Below are 15001 nucleotides of genomic sequence, written 5' to 3' on the forward strand. Positions count from 1 at the left end.
TCGGTCTATAACTTGATGGAGCTCCAATAGCATAACAGTTCTTATTAAATATTCTTTGTTTGCCTCAAAAGAGATGCCGCGCATAGTGGGAGCTATATCTAATTCTGAACCAATTTGATGGACCTCGGCGGATGTTTTCAGATGGGTTTTTAAGCAATCTGTATCAAATTTGATCCAACAGTTATAATTACGGTTGACAAATTGACCCAAAATCTGACGAACATATATGGGAGCTACATCTTAATCTGAACTGATTTTGACTCTACAGACTTTTTTGTAGTCGTCAAGGATTGCGTTGTAAAAATTTTTTGCAAGATTGGTGAATAAATGCGACATTACCGCTGAATTTCATAGACATCGGTTTAGATTTGGGAATTCAACGATAATGTCGAGAATCTTAAATCTTCCTGCCAAATTTCGAGAGAATCGATTGACAAATGGGCACTTTATTGCAATATTTCTCAAAATCGGACGTACATGTATATGGGAGCTATATGCAAATCAAAACCGCGTTTTTCCAATTTCAATAGGCTTCGTCTCTACGCCAAAAAAAAAATATGTTTCAAATTTGGAGACGATCGGATGACAATTGCGACATGTAGTTTGTACACAAATTAACATGGACCGACAGACAGGCACAGCTAAATCGAATCTGGAAAGTGATTCTGAGTCGGTCGGTATACTTATCAATGGGCCTACCTTTCTAAGTTATAATGCCTTGTACCACAGTGTTGGTGTAGGGTATAACAAGTACAAGCGTGCTAAGTTCGTCCGGCCGAATCTTATACACCCTCCACCATAGATCGGATTTGTCGAGTTCTATGCCCGGTATTTCTTTTAAGTCAAATAAAGGATAATGGATAAGAATTGGAACTATATGAAGTTATGGTCTGATTCGGTTCATAATTGAACTGAAATATGGATACCATAATAGAAGTCATTGTATAAAATTGCCAATTTGGATAAGAATTGCGTTTATATGGAAGCTGAAAATATTACTCAACATTCAAAAATTTTGAAGTAAAGGTATGATAAACATTCTAGTTGCTTTCCATCCTTTGAAAATCGCGCCAATAAATTGATTTAGACTCATTTAAGGGAGTGACAATTTTGTGACTATTTTTTTTTTTTTTTTAAATTTTGACGGTTTGTTTTTATTTTGACGATATTTTGCGAAAACATCTAGCAGCTCTGGAAAGAGGATGACACTTTTGAGCATTTCCCATGTTATTGTGCGGTTTCGCGGTTAAAAGACCCCAGTATTTAGGTGGGAACACAATATCAGATATAAACCAACTTACGGGCGTGATATGGATAATCATTAAAGATTATGTGAGTAGCACGCAATTCCTCCTAACTTAGATTTTATTTTTCGAGGGTTTTTTTGGTACTTATAGCACACAACAAGGCAATTACTGGCTTAGATGTATGTCCATAATGGCATGGGACGGATTAATATCTGTACCCTCTTTTCAATCTAACCTAAGCTTAAAATTTGTATTTTGAAAATGTATTGAATCAATAATGTAAATTGTTGAAAAGGGAGAACTGGACATATCTCGCCTATTCTATACGATTTTATTGCATGGATTAAAACAAAAGTTACTTCTAACAGTATAAATTCTTACATATACAGAGCTAAGATTTTTCACTACGTTCGAACTTGTGTTTGTTCTCCCCCAAATCAATTGTTCATACAAGAAGAAATTGTTGTTAACATCGGCAACAAGTAAATTTTCTTTCCAATTTTTTTAGCTTCCTCAAATATGTAGCAAAGCGTTTATTTGTTCAATGCTTCCTTGTTGGAACACTCGCCTCCGGTGGAGACACATATTTTGCAACCTAAAGAGTTAAAATATTTTTTCATAATTCCTTTGGTTTCTGTTTGCTAAAAGTTTCGCTGTTGAAATCATGCCATCAGTTACAGGAAATCCTTTTTTCGCTAAGTGCCAAATGTGAAAAATTTTAGTAGGATTAGTTTAAAATTTCTCCCTAATAAATTTTATTAAGTAGGTTTTCTCTTTGTGCCAATATAAAGTAAATATATATCTTTGATCCGAAATTACATTTTTAGGCTCTAGATATATATGGGAGCTATAATTAAAACTGAATCGATTTTGATAAAATTATGCACACATGTTGAAATATTGTAATCAGACCAAAATTGTGGGTACTACAACTTTCAAAGGCCATATCAGGTGAAAGATATATATGGGAGCTATCTATATCTGAACCGATTTTGTTCAAATCAATAACGTCCGTCTTGGACCAAAAAAGTGACTTGCGATCTTTACCTTGATCAAAAGAATATCAAAAGAACACGAAAACAAGTAAAAAGGCGTTAAGTTCGGCCGGGCCGAACTTTGGATACCCACCATCTCGGGTATACATGTAAACAACCTTTCGTAATAATCCGGTGAAAAAAGTATAATTTATGCTCCCATAGCAGCTTTGTCGAAATATGGTCCGATTTGGACCAAATTCGACATGGATATTGAGAGGTCTAATATCTACAAGTCATTGTTAAATTTTATAGACCAAAATATTGGTCTTTTTGGCTGCCATGTCCAAATATAGACCGATCTGAACCATATACGACACGGATGTCAAAAAGCCTAACATAAGTCTCTGTGTCAATTTTAGGCGAAATTGGATTATAGATGCGCCTTTTATGGGCCCAAGACCGCAAATCGAGAGATCGGCAGCTATATCCAAATCTGGACCGATGTGGTCCATGTTCAAGAATCGGTTCATATCCTGATATAGCTACCATATAAACCGATCTCCCAATTAGATTTCTTGAGCTTTAGAGAGCGCAATTCTTATCTAATTTGGCTGAAATTCTGCGCATATCCTTTTGGTTGGACTTCCAACAACTGCGCTAAGTATGGTCTACATTAATTCATAACCTGATATAGCTGCGATATAAAACAATCTCCCTACTAGACTTCTTGAGGTTCTAGAGGGCGTCATTCTTATCCGATTTTGCTGAAATTTTTCACATATCGTTTTGCTATGACTTTCAAAATTATTTTAAGTATGGTCGGAAACAGTCCATAGCCTGTCATATAAACCGATCTCCCAATTTGACGTTCTGAGCCTCTTGAGGGCGCAATTATTATTCAATTTGCCTGAATTTTCGAGGTGATCTAGATCGCAGATCGCTTTATATAGCGGCTATATCAGATTATGGACCAATTTGAACCATACGTAGCACACTTGTTGGAACAACATAACAAAACATTCCGTGCAAAGTTTCAGCCAAAATGGATCAGAATTGCGCTCTCTAGTGGCTCAAGAAGTCAAGATCCTAGATCTGTTTATATGCCAGCTATATCAAAACATTTACCGATTTGAACCATACTTAGTACACCTGTTGGAAGTCATAACGAAACACGTCGTGCTAAATTTCAACCAAATCGGATGAGAATTGCACCCTCTGGTGGCTCAAGAAGTCAAGATCAGAGATCGGTTTACATGGCAGCTATATCAGTTTATAAACCAATTTAAACCTTACTTAGTACACTTATTGGAAGTCATAACGAAACAAGTCAAGCTAAATTTCAACCAAATCGGATAAAAATTGCGCCCTATAGAAGATCAGGAAGTCAAGACCCAAGATCGGTTTATATGTCAGCTTTATGGATATAAATAGTCCGATTTGGCCTATTTACAATCCCAACCGATCTACACTAATAAAAAGAGTTTGTGCAAAATTTCAAGCGCCTAGCTTTACTACTTCGAAAGTTAGCGGGTTTTCGACAGACAGACGGACGAACATACCGACGGATGGAGAGACGGACGGACGTGGCTAGATCGACTTTAAATGTCATAACGATCAAGAATATATAAACTTTATAGGGTCTTAGACGCATATTTCGAGGCGTTGCAAACATCATGACGAAATTAGTGTACCCCCATCCCATGGTGGAGGGTATAAAAACGGTTTCCCTATTTATATGACGACCAATGTACATTCGATTCAAAACGAGATTCCTTCACTTAATATGTATTACTCCGCTGCGCCTTCTTTTACGTTATATGGAATAAAATTATGGTTTGAATATTTATGTTCGTCAATTAAAGAGCTTTTAGCGAATAACATGCTACGAAAATAGTAAATGTATATCGCCTGACTAACAGTTTAACAGTATAAATGCCTTTATCTGAATCACATATGATCTTTATTTGTCTATGAAATCGCTCGGAGGGTTTAGAATCATTTAACTTTGCACGTTAGATGTACTCCATTCTTAAGGGACTTTATTTGAGCCCGATATTCTCATGATGTCCGATTTAGGGGTGTTTTCGGGAGTGAGGGGCTCTCCCAGACACTTGACCCTGGAAATATATCAGCATCGTTCTCTATTCTCAAATATCATTTATTTGAACCATATATTGGCATTAACCTCAAAATTGCATATCAAATTCGTTTTCTTATCTCAAATACGAGAGTTGATATCAGATTTGTGGTCAACTCTTAAATATCTTTCATTTGAGCCCCATATATCCATAGCCGGCAAACATGTCCGGTATGGAGGGTGTTTTGGGATATGGGGCGGCCACTCAGTCACTTGGCCCTGAAAATATATATCAGATTCATGTTCTACTCTGCAGTACCTATTATTTGAGCCACATATTGCAATGGTCAGCAAATACGTCCTATTTGGGTGGTGTTATGGGGGTGGGGTGGCCCCATAAGTTTTACATGGCATATTACCTCACAAATGTTGCCAGCATTAGGAGGGGAAGCCACCGCTGAAAATTTTTTCTGATGGTCTCGTCAGGATTCGAACCCAGGCGTTCATCGTCATAGGGGGAAATGCTAACCTTTGCGCTACGGTAGCCTACCGTATTCTACACTCACATACCTTTTACTTGAGCCCCATATTGCCATGGTCAGTAAATAAGTACCGTTTGGGGACGTCATGTGGAGGAGGTGGACCCCCAGAAACGTGGTCCCATATTTGGATATCAGATTCGGATTCTAATAGCAAATACCTTTCATTTGGGTCCTATATTGCCATTGTTGGTAAAAAAGTCCGATTTAGGGTTGTTTTGGGAATTTTGATGGTCCCCCAAACACTTGGTCCGACAATTGAATATTAGATACGTTTTCTTACCTTAAATACCTTTCGTTTGAGTCCTATATTGTCGTTATTGGCCTATATATATATTTGGTGGTTTTTTGGCATGGGGCGGCTTTCATAGGTGCCCCATCCGAAATTTGGATATCAAATTTACGTTTTTATCGCACCACCCATCTCCGAGATCTGGCGTTTCTGAAAATTTGGGTTAGGTGGAGGTTCGGCCCCCCTTAAAATATTAAAAATGTGGTACCCTATTTTCACCACGGGATCATATCGATCAATAACTTGATATAGCTCATAAAGGGTGATTTTTTTGAGGTTAGGATTTTCATGCATTAGTATTTGACAGATCACGTGGGATTTCAGACATGGTGTCAAAGAGAAAGATGCTCAGTATGCTTTGACATTTCATCATGAATAGACTTACTAACGAGCAACTCTTGCAAATCATTGAATTTTATTACCAAAATCAGTGTTCGGTTCGAAATGTGTTCAAATTTTGACAAATTTTGTTCAGCGATGAGGCTCATTTCTGGTTGAATGGCTACGTAAATAAGCAAAATTGCCGCATTTGGAGTGAAGAGCAACCAGAAGCCGTTCAAGAACTGCCCATGCATCCCGAAAAATGCACTGTTTGGTGTGGTTTGTACGCTGGTGGAATCATTGAACCGTATTTTTTCAAAGATGCTGTTGGACGCAACTTTACGGTGAATGAACACATTTCGAACCGAACACTGATTTTGGTAATAAAATTCAATGATTTGCAAGCGTTGCTCGTTAGTAAGTCTATTCATGATGAAATGTCAAAGCATACTGAGCATCTTTCTCTTTGACACCATGTCTGAAATCCCACGTGATCTGTCAAATACTAATGCATGAAAATCCTAACCTCAAAAAAATCACCCTTTATATATTTGAAAAATTCATTCAAATAACTTGACAAATTAATTTTCAATTAAAGAAAACGAAACGGAAAGGGTGGTGAGAGTGCGTGTCAAATTTACTAATTGTGCGGCCACACTATGCGCCTGATGAATGAAATATTTGGCGGAGAGTGAAAACAAGTAAGAGCGAGCTAAGTTCGGCCGGGCCGAATCTTTAGAACCCACCACCATTGATTTTGCCAAAAATTTATACAAACTTAATTAAGTTGAAGGCCATAATTTTATTCTACACACCAAACTTCTGTCAAACCAGCAAAAATTAAAGCTTCTAGGAACCGAACAACGATGATCGACATTTTTGAGAAAAAAAAAACGAGTAAAAAAGCATTAAGTTCGGCATGGCCGAATAAAGGATACCCACCACCTCGGGCATATATGTAAACCCCTTTCGTCACAATCCGGTGAAACTTGCATAGTTTAGCAACCAAATTCGGCATGGACATTAAGTAGTCCAATGTTTAACTTTTAATTTTGTAGAATAAAATGTTGGTCTTTTTGGCAGCTATATCCAAATATAATCTGATCTGAACCATATAGGACACGGATAATGGATAAAGACGAAATCGTATAATAAATGGTTTTTTTTTATAGGGCCAAGACTTTAAATCGAGATACTGATATGAACTGGATAATTTTAAAACTGAAAAAAAGCTTCGGATGTTATCTGTCGAATAAAAAAAAAAGATTAAACAAGTAAGAGCGTGCTAAGTTCGGCCGGATCGAATCTAATATACCCTCCACCATGGGTCGCATTTATCAAGTTCTTTAAATGACTTTTTCGAATAGAATAACACCAGTCATAGAAAAAAACACCTCCAAAATTTCAGGCAAATCGAGTAATAATTGCGCCCTCCAGAGGCTCTAAGAGTCAAACTGGGAGATCGGTTTATATGGCAGCTATATCAGGTTATATAGCGATTTAGACCATTCTTAGAACCAAAAGGACATAAGCAAAATTTCAACCATAATGGATAATTGGATAAGAATTTCGCCCTCTAGAAGCCCAAGAAGTCTAATCGGAAGATCGGTTAATATGGCGGCTTTATAAGGATATAGACTGATTTAGACCATACATAACACAGTTGTTGGAAGTCAATATAAAACACTTCATGCTAAATTTCAGCCAAATCGGATAAGAATTGCGCCCTATAGAAGCTTTAGAAGTCAATACCCATGGTCGGTTTATATGGCAGCTCCCAATCCTATGTTGGAGGGTATAAAAATCACTTTCGGTTCAAAAGATACAGATTTTTTTTTTTACCCTATAAAAAACGATTTAAATTAATATTACGCCTAAAACTATACTTCATAAACCTATTACAAACGCATTCTAAGACAAAGCAAGCAATAAGGGACAAGACAATGACTTTTATTCCGGTCGTCAAAGGCGAAAATTGACGGCAGTCGTAGTCGAAGACAAATAACACGTTTCGTAGAACCTATCGCGTAGCATATGTGCTTTCGACAGTTTGGTTAGGGAAATGTATTGCAGCAAAGAATAAAAATAAGTTAAAATAAGCTTCATATAACTTGGTTGACCCGATGTCTTTTCGGTTGACGCAGTCCGAGTTAAGGGCGTGGTCGACGAACGCATGTAACACTGTGGAACAACGAAACGGTCAGTAGGACGTCGAAAATCCTATGGGAAGATCCGGATCGTGAGAAGACGAAGCTATTACTGAAAGAATGTTAGTAGGAGGTCCGTATAGCTTTCGGTATCATGGGTGCGGCAAGTGATAGCATGTGTAGGGCATATGGGGAAGATGATGCGACTTTGGAGCATTTCCTATATCATTGCCCGGCTTTCGTGTTTAACAGACACCGGTACTTAGGTGAAAATACAATACCAGACCTGTACTAACTTAGGGGCGTGGAATGGAAAAAATAAAGGATTTTGTAAGTAGCACGGAATTCCTTATTTAGAAATCTTTTTCGAGGTTTCTTTTTGGTATTTAAGTTTATTTAGTATTTTAATTTATGATTTAAACAGTCTCCTTAAAACTTTAACATATATTGCGCATAAAAAAATCAGCTTTTGCTCTAATTTTTAGGTTATGTCATACGGAAATCACAAGTAGGTGTGAGAGCAAAATGATGAATCGTATGTAAATTGACAATTTTGACAAACATTTGCAATAACATGTGAATACAAAGAGTGGCATGTCATAATACATCTACATGATGTGTAATAACGCCTTAAGTGTGCACAATAAGCCGATTACTCCCTTAGGTGTATGGCCATAGTGGAATGGGGCGGACCCTCTTTTCAAACTAAACTTAGCTTCATATTCTTTGTACAAATAGAAAGGTGTGTTGTACTTAAGAATTCAATTGAATTATATTCTTATCGTTTTTTTTCGAAATTTGGCTGTTGAATTCGACTTACGTTATGTAACAAGTAATAAGGCGTTAAGTTTGGCCGGGCCGAACTTCGGATACTCACCACCTCGGGTATATAAGTAAACCACCTTTTGTCATAATCCGGTGAAAAATGCATAATTTATGCCCCCATTGTACCTATATCGAGCCTATAAGTACAAGAAATTGTTCATTTTCTAGAACAAAATATTGGTCTGTTTATAAGCTATTGTATATCCAAACATAAACCGATTTAAAGCATATACGACACGGATGTTGAAAAGCCTTACATCAGTCAATGTGTCAAATTTCAGCGAAATCGGATTAGGGGGCAGCTAGAAGAGCCTAACACAACTCACTGTCCCAAATTTCGGCGAAATCGGACAATAAATGCGCCCTTTATGCGCCCAAAACCTTAGCACGAAAGATCGTTCTATATAACAGCTATATGCAAATCTGGACCGATCTGAGCCAAATTAAAGAGGTATATCGAAGGAACTTACACAACTTACTGTCCTAATATTCGGCAAAATCGGACAATAAATGCACCTTTTATACGCCCAAAACCTTAAATCGAGAGATTGGTCTATATGCCAGCTATATCCAAAGCTGGACCGATTTGGCCGAAGTTGAAGGAGGATATCGCAGACCCTAACACAACACACTGTTCCAAATTTCGGCAAAATCGCCACATACTACTATGGACATACACCTAATCGGCTTGTTATGCGCCCTAAAAACTATAAAGTAACCTCTGAAAAGAAAATTTAAGTTAGGAATTCCGTGCTGCTTACGAAATCCTTAATTGCTTTTTATAACTCTCCCCTAAGTTGGCTTATGTCTGGTATTGCGTCCCCACCTAAGTGCCGGTATTTGTTAGACGCGAAAGCCGGGCAATGACAAAGGAAATGCTCCAACGTCTCATCATCTTCTCCTCATGACCTACACATACTATCACTTGCCGCACCGATTTTACATAAATGAACTCGTAGTCCTATGTGTCCGGTTGTGGTACCAATAGCTATACTGACCTCTTTCTTGCTTCCTTTCAGTAATAGCCTCGTATTTTCACGAGCTCGATCCCCACATGGGATTTTTGCCGTCCTACCGACTGTATCGCTGTTTCACAATGTTGCATGCGCATTCGTCGTCCACTCCCTTAACTCGGACTGCGTCGACCCGAAAGGCTTTAAGTTAACCAAAATTATTGATGGCAATCCTCTGGCTTTCACTGCCAAATCGTCTGCCCTTTCATTCCCCCTTACACCGTCATGGCTCAGCACCCAAACAATGCGGATTTTCCCATCCTCAGAGAAGGCAATAATTTTCTTCTTACACTGCAAGACTGTTCGTGAACTTACAGTCCTGGTTGTTATTGCCCTTATGGCAATTTTACTGTCGATAAAGATGTTCACACTCAACGTCCTCGCGTTAGCAACACACCACTTCACGCATTCCGTGATCGCCCGAATCTCCGCCTGCAGGACTGCATTATGGTCATGCAGTTTAAAACAGATCTCAGTCCCTGGGTTCTGCCCTCTAGCTTTGATCCATCCGTGTAACATGATCTTCCAGATGGCAATACCAGGGTTCCGTCAATCCATGGTAGCAGTATCTCGCACTCGACTTCAAGGTTCCAACCAAATTGAAGGAGAATGTCGTAGGCCCTAACACAACACATTGTCCCAAATTTCGGCGAAATCGGACAATATATGCGCCTTTGATGTGCCCAAGACCTTAAATCAAGAAACCTGTCTATATGGCAGCTATATCCAAATTTGGACCGATCTAGGCCAAATTGACGAAGGATGTGGCTTTTATGGGCCTAAGATCAAGATATTGTCCGATATAACCCATCTTCGAACTTAACCTGCTTATGGACGAAAAAAGTATCTGTGCCAAGTTTCAGCTTAATATCTCTATTTTTAAAGACTGTAGCGTGATTTCAACGGACGGACGGACATGGCTAGATCGTCTTAGATTTTTACGCTGATCACGAATATATATACTTTATAGGGTCGGCTATTTCGATGTGTTGCAAACGAAATGACGAGATGAATATGTCACCATCTTTCGGTGGGTATAAAAATTAATTAGTGTGGATCTGAACGAGACCGGTAGCCCCAAATACCTTCAAAATTGTTGACATAATGGTGCTCAAAGAAAATCGTGCTCAAATACCCTCAAACTAGGCGTGTTTGCCTACTATGGCAATAAGCCGCTGAAATAATAGGTATTTGATAGTAGACAGCGACTTAGACTTAGATATCCAATTTGAGGCCAAGTGTTTGGGAGTTGTATCACCCTACAAACTCCCCCTAAACCAATGGCAATTATGGCACAAATAACAGCACGATATTTTTTCAGAGCTAAGTCCAAAATATCCCGTTATGATAGTAACAATTTATTGGCGCACTTTCATTTGCCCTTACTCCACTGTATGTGGTTCGTTACATTACCGTCTTGGTTGTTATTGCCCTGGTGGCCAGTTCACTGTCCATAAAAATGTTCACATCGACGTCCTCGCGTTAACACCACACCACACCTCATTCAAGACCTAACAAAGTACATATATTATTGATCGTGTTGAAATTCTAAGTCGATTTAGCCATGTCCATGTTAGAGCGCACAACAAGCCGATTACTGGCTTTGGTGTATGTTCATAGTAGCATGGAGCGGATTAATATCCGCACTTTCTTTGCGACGTGACCAAACCTAGCCATGTACATTCTAATTCTCGAAGAAGTAAATCTAGGCGCTTGAAACCGATTACCAACAAATTATTGTAGGTCGGTTGGGATTGTAAATGAGCCAAATCTGTCCATGTTTTGATACATGATATCTCCCGATTTGATTTATTTGCCAAGTCCGAACGGCTTGCCCCAGAACGACACCAGTTAGTTTGCACGGCTCATTACCAAAGGAAAATATCTCACAAGTGTTGTCAGCACTAGAAGGAAAACCACCGCTGAACATTTATTCTGATGTCGTCACTGGGATTGGAACCCAAGCCTTCGTCCAGCGTCAGAGGCGGACATCCTAATCTCTGGCCTCTAGAAAGCGCAATTCTTATCTGAATTGGCTGACGTTTTGTATGCGATGTTTTGTTTTGACTTCCAAAATCCCATTTTAAATATCGAGGCTGGTGTTATTTTTATACCCACCACCGAAGGATGGGGATATATTCATTTCGTCAATCCGTTTGCAACATCGAAATATCCATTTCCGACCCTATAAAGTATATATATTCTTGATCAGCATACAAATCTAAGACGATCTAGACATGTCCGTCCGTCTGTCCGCCTGTCACGCTACAGTCTTTAAAAATAGAGATATTAAGCTGAAATTTTACACAGATTCTTTTTTTGTCCATAAGCAGGTTAAATTCGAAAAAGGGCTATATCCGATTATATCCTGATATAGCCCCATATAGACCGATCGGCCGATTTAGGGTCTCAGGCCCATAAAAGCCACATTTATTATCCGATTTTGCTGAAATTTAAGACAGTGAGTTTTGTTAGGCCCTTCGATATCATTCGTCAATTTGGCTCAGATCGGTCTAAATTTGGATATAGCTGCCATACAGACCAATCCTCCAATTTAGGGTTTTAGGCCCATAAAAGCCACATTTATTATTCGATTTAGCTGAAACTTGGGACAGTGAGTTGTGTTAGAGTCTTCGTAATCCTTCGTCAATTCGCTCCAGGTCGGTCCAGATTTGGATATCGCTGCCATATAGACCGATCCTCAGATTTAGGGTCTTAGGCCCATAAAAGCCACATTTATTATCCAATTTCGCTGAAATTTGGGACAATGAGTTGTCTTAGACCCTTCGATATCATTCGTCAATTTGGCTCAGATCGGTCTAGATTTGGATATAGCTGCCATATAGGCCGATCCTCCAATTTAGGGTTTTAGGCCCATAAAAGCCACATTTATCATCCGATTTAGCTGAAATTTGAGACATTGAGTTGTGTAAGGCTGTTCGACGTCGTTCTTCAATTTGGCCCAGATCGGTCCAGATTTGGATATTGCTGCCATATAGACCGATCTCTCGGTTTTAGGTTTTGGGGCCATAAAAGACGCATTTATTGTCCGATTTCGCCGAAATTTGGGACAGTGCGTTGTGTTAGGCTCTTCGACATTTTCTGCAACTTGGCCCAACTCAGTCCAGATTTCGATATAGCTGCCAAGTAAACCGATATCTCGATTTAAAGTCTTGGCCCCAAAAAAAGGCGCATTTATAATCCGATGTCACTGAAATTTTGACAGAGTGACTTATGTTAGGCTTTTCGACATCCGTATGTGGTTCAGATCGAGTTATTTTTAGATATAGCTACTAAAAAGACCAATATTTTGTTATATACAATTGAACAATGACTAGTACTTATTAGTATTTAGTCCAAATCGGAACATATTTCGATATAACTGCTACATAAGGTATGCAATTTTCACCGGATTTTGATGAAAGGTGGTGTACATGTATAACCGAGGTGATGGGTATCCATACAAGTAACACCTTTTTACTTGTATGACTTGTTACAGTCATAACAATTATGCTCCATAGCGGTCCATAACATGATAAAGCTCATAAGTATTTGAAACGGTCATTCAAAGAACTTTTCCCATGCGATTCATTGTGGAAGGTATATAGGATTCGGTCCGGCCGAACCTAACGCACTTTTGCTTGTTCTCTCATGGCCATATTTATAAAAACTATATCCTTCTTGGCATGAGTTATCATGAACTAGGCCCAACTTTAGTCTTTCGCCTGTTAAAAATTAGTAATTATGAAGACATTATTTACCTTAAGTCAATAAAGTCTTCTGTAAAGGCAGAGGTTTATTTTCGCATGTTTTTAAACATCAATCTAATGTTAACATGCAACAATGTAGTGAACCTTTAAAAACAATGCGTGAAACAACTTTAGTCACGTAGGAAAAACAAAGATCATGGCCGTGAGAACTTGCCATGCTAGCCTGTAAATTTATATGTGTGCATGGTAACTGGCAATTTAGTAGCCCATACAGCCCCAACCCCTCAAAAGTTGCAGAAGTCATTTCATTTTATTACAATTTGTCATAATGCGGTCAGACCCCAAGATGAGGAAAGAAAAAAGGAAGACAATTAAAAATTGTTAGTAAATACTCATTAGGCCAAATACACACCCATAACGCAGCCATCCGTAGCAAGTGATAATTAGGAAAGTAACTGCCGCATGCCATTTAATTCTAGGTCACAAGGATGACCATCGCCGTAAAACTGGACTGGAAGGTCAAACGTAACGTCCTGCTGATTTATGTAAGCAATGCGTAATAAATTTTAACCAAATATGCCGTTTTTCTTAATATCCTTAGCTATTTTCCACTTCGGCTTCCTATTCTGTAGCGTTCTTCTTACAGTCTTATCAGCTATAATTCATGCTCACACCCCCTAAAAGCCATAGACAATGAGATTTCACAATGAAATCCATTGTAATTATATTAATATTAACGTAAAAGCCGGAAAAACTCTTGTGACTTCTTTAGAATGTGTACTTAGTCAAATGCCCGTTATGCAAATACGCGTGTGAACGCGTCTTCGTTTGGTATGCCTTAATTTACAGCATTTGATACTGAATCTTGTATCAACATACCGTTAAGATAGCTATGGAAGAGCTATGGCGTACTTATGGTCCTTTAACATTTTGAAAGAACAACAATATCGCCTCTTAAAAAAAATGTAATAATGAAGGAAGAACAAAACTGGCCACAGTATCCGCTTGTATTTCGAGGCCTTTGTTTAGCACCAACAAATTTTTCGTTACATGAAGAAAAATTCTGCAAATAACCCAATCGAAAGATTCGATTTCATGAACTTAACAAGGCCTGTATGTGGACAAAACGCACCTCAAATGACAATTAATTGGCATTTAGAAGGAAATTTTTTATCACAAATCCATAGAAAAAAATAAGTAAAATTAACATTATTTGAGCTAAGCCATGTAAGACGAAGTGTTGTTTTATTGAAGTTATTATTATCTTGCCACCAATAAAAAACATTCTAATGAAATCGCATTTAAGAGTCTTTCAAATCTAAGTACTATCCCATGAATCTTTAAGTTTTGAGGATTCTCCTATTTCTTCAAATCGCAATAGTATTAACCAATTAAATTTTTTTTTTTGTAGGTACTGGAAGTCTCAGTTTTAAGTTCATTGTGATACCACAGTAGCGACAGACCAAGGACTCTGGTGGGAATCGAACGCACAAGCCCCGTACTGGTAATCCAAACACGCCAACAACTCGTCTACCGGTCCGCCTAATATTTGTTAGGTTGAAAGAAGGGTTCTGTTCTTGTGTCCCCACCAAAGTGTCGTTGTTTTTAGCTGTATTATAATAGTGACAATATTGTTGTAAAACCTATGCAAAATGTCAAAAAATGCTGAAATAATAACTAAAATCAATAACAAAACTACTGGTATTTCTTTGCATTGCCGTTAATATTTCGTATTTGTTTATTAATTAATTTCTGCACAACAAGACAAGTTTTATATATAACAAGTGAGAGCGTGCTAAGTTCGGCCGGGCCGAATCTTATATACACTCCACCATGGATCGCATTTGTCGAGC

General features: G+C 38.3%; 1 protein-coding gene across 2 annotated transcripts in view; it reads left to right on the forward strand.

Moving 5' to 3' along the window:
- LOC106089583 (glutamine--fructose-6-phosphate aminotransferase [isomerizing] 2) overlaps positions 1 to 15001 on the forward strand; it is a 626017-nt gene that overhangs the window by 385499 nt on the left and 225517 nt on the right. The window contains exon 1 of one of the 2 annotated variants that reach the window (XM_059362832.1): positions 6336 to 6348. The exons of the other annotated variant lie outside the window; for it this stretch is intronic. The gene's annotated coding sequence lies outside the window, so the exon portion shown is untranslated. Of the gene's footprint in view, positions 1 to 6335; positions 6349 to 15001 lie in introns of those variants that run through there. 2 annotated transcript variants of the gene reach the window in all.

This window comes from Stomoxys calcitrans, chromosome 2, assembly GCF_963082655.1.
Source record: "Stomoxys calcitrans chromosome 2, idStoCalc2.1, whole genome shotgun sequence".
Taxonomy (NCBI): domain Eukaryota; kingdom Metazoa; phylum Arthropoda; class Insecta; order Diptera; family Muscidae; genus Stomoxys; species Stomoxys calcitrans.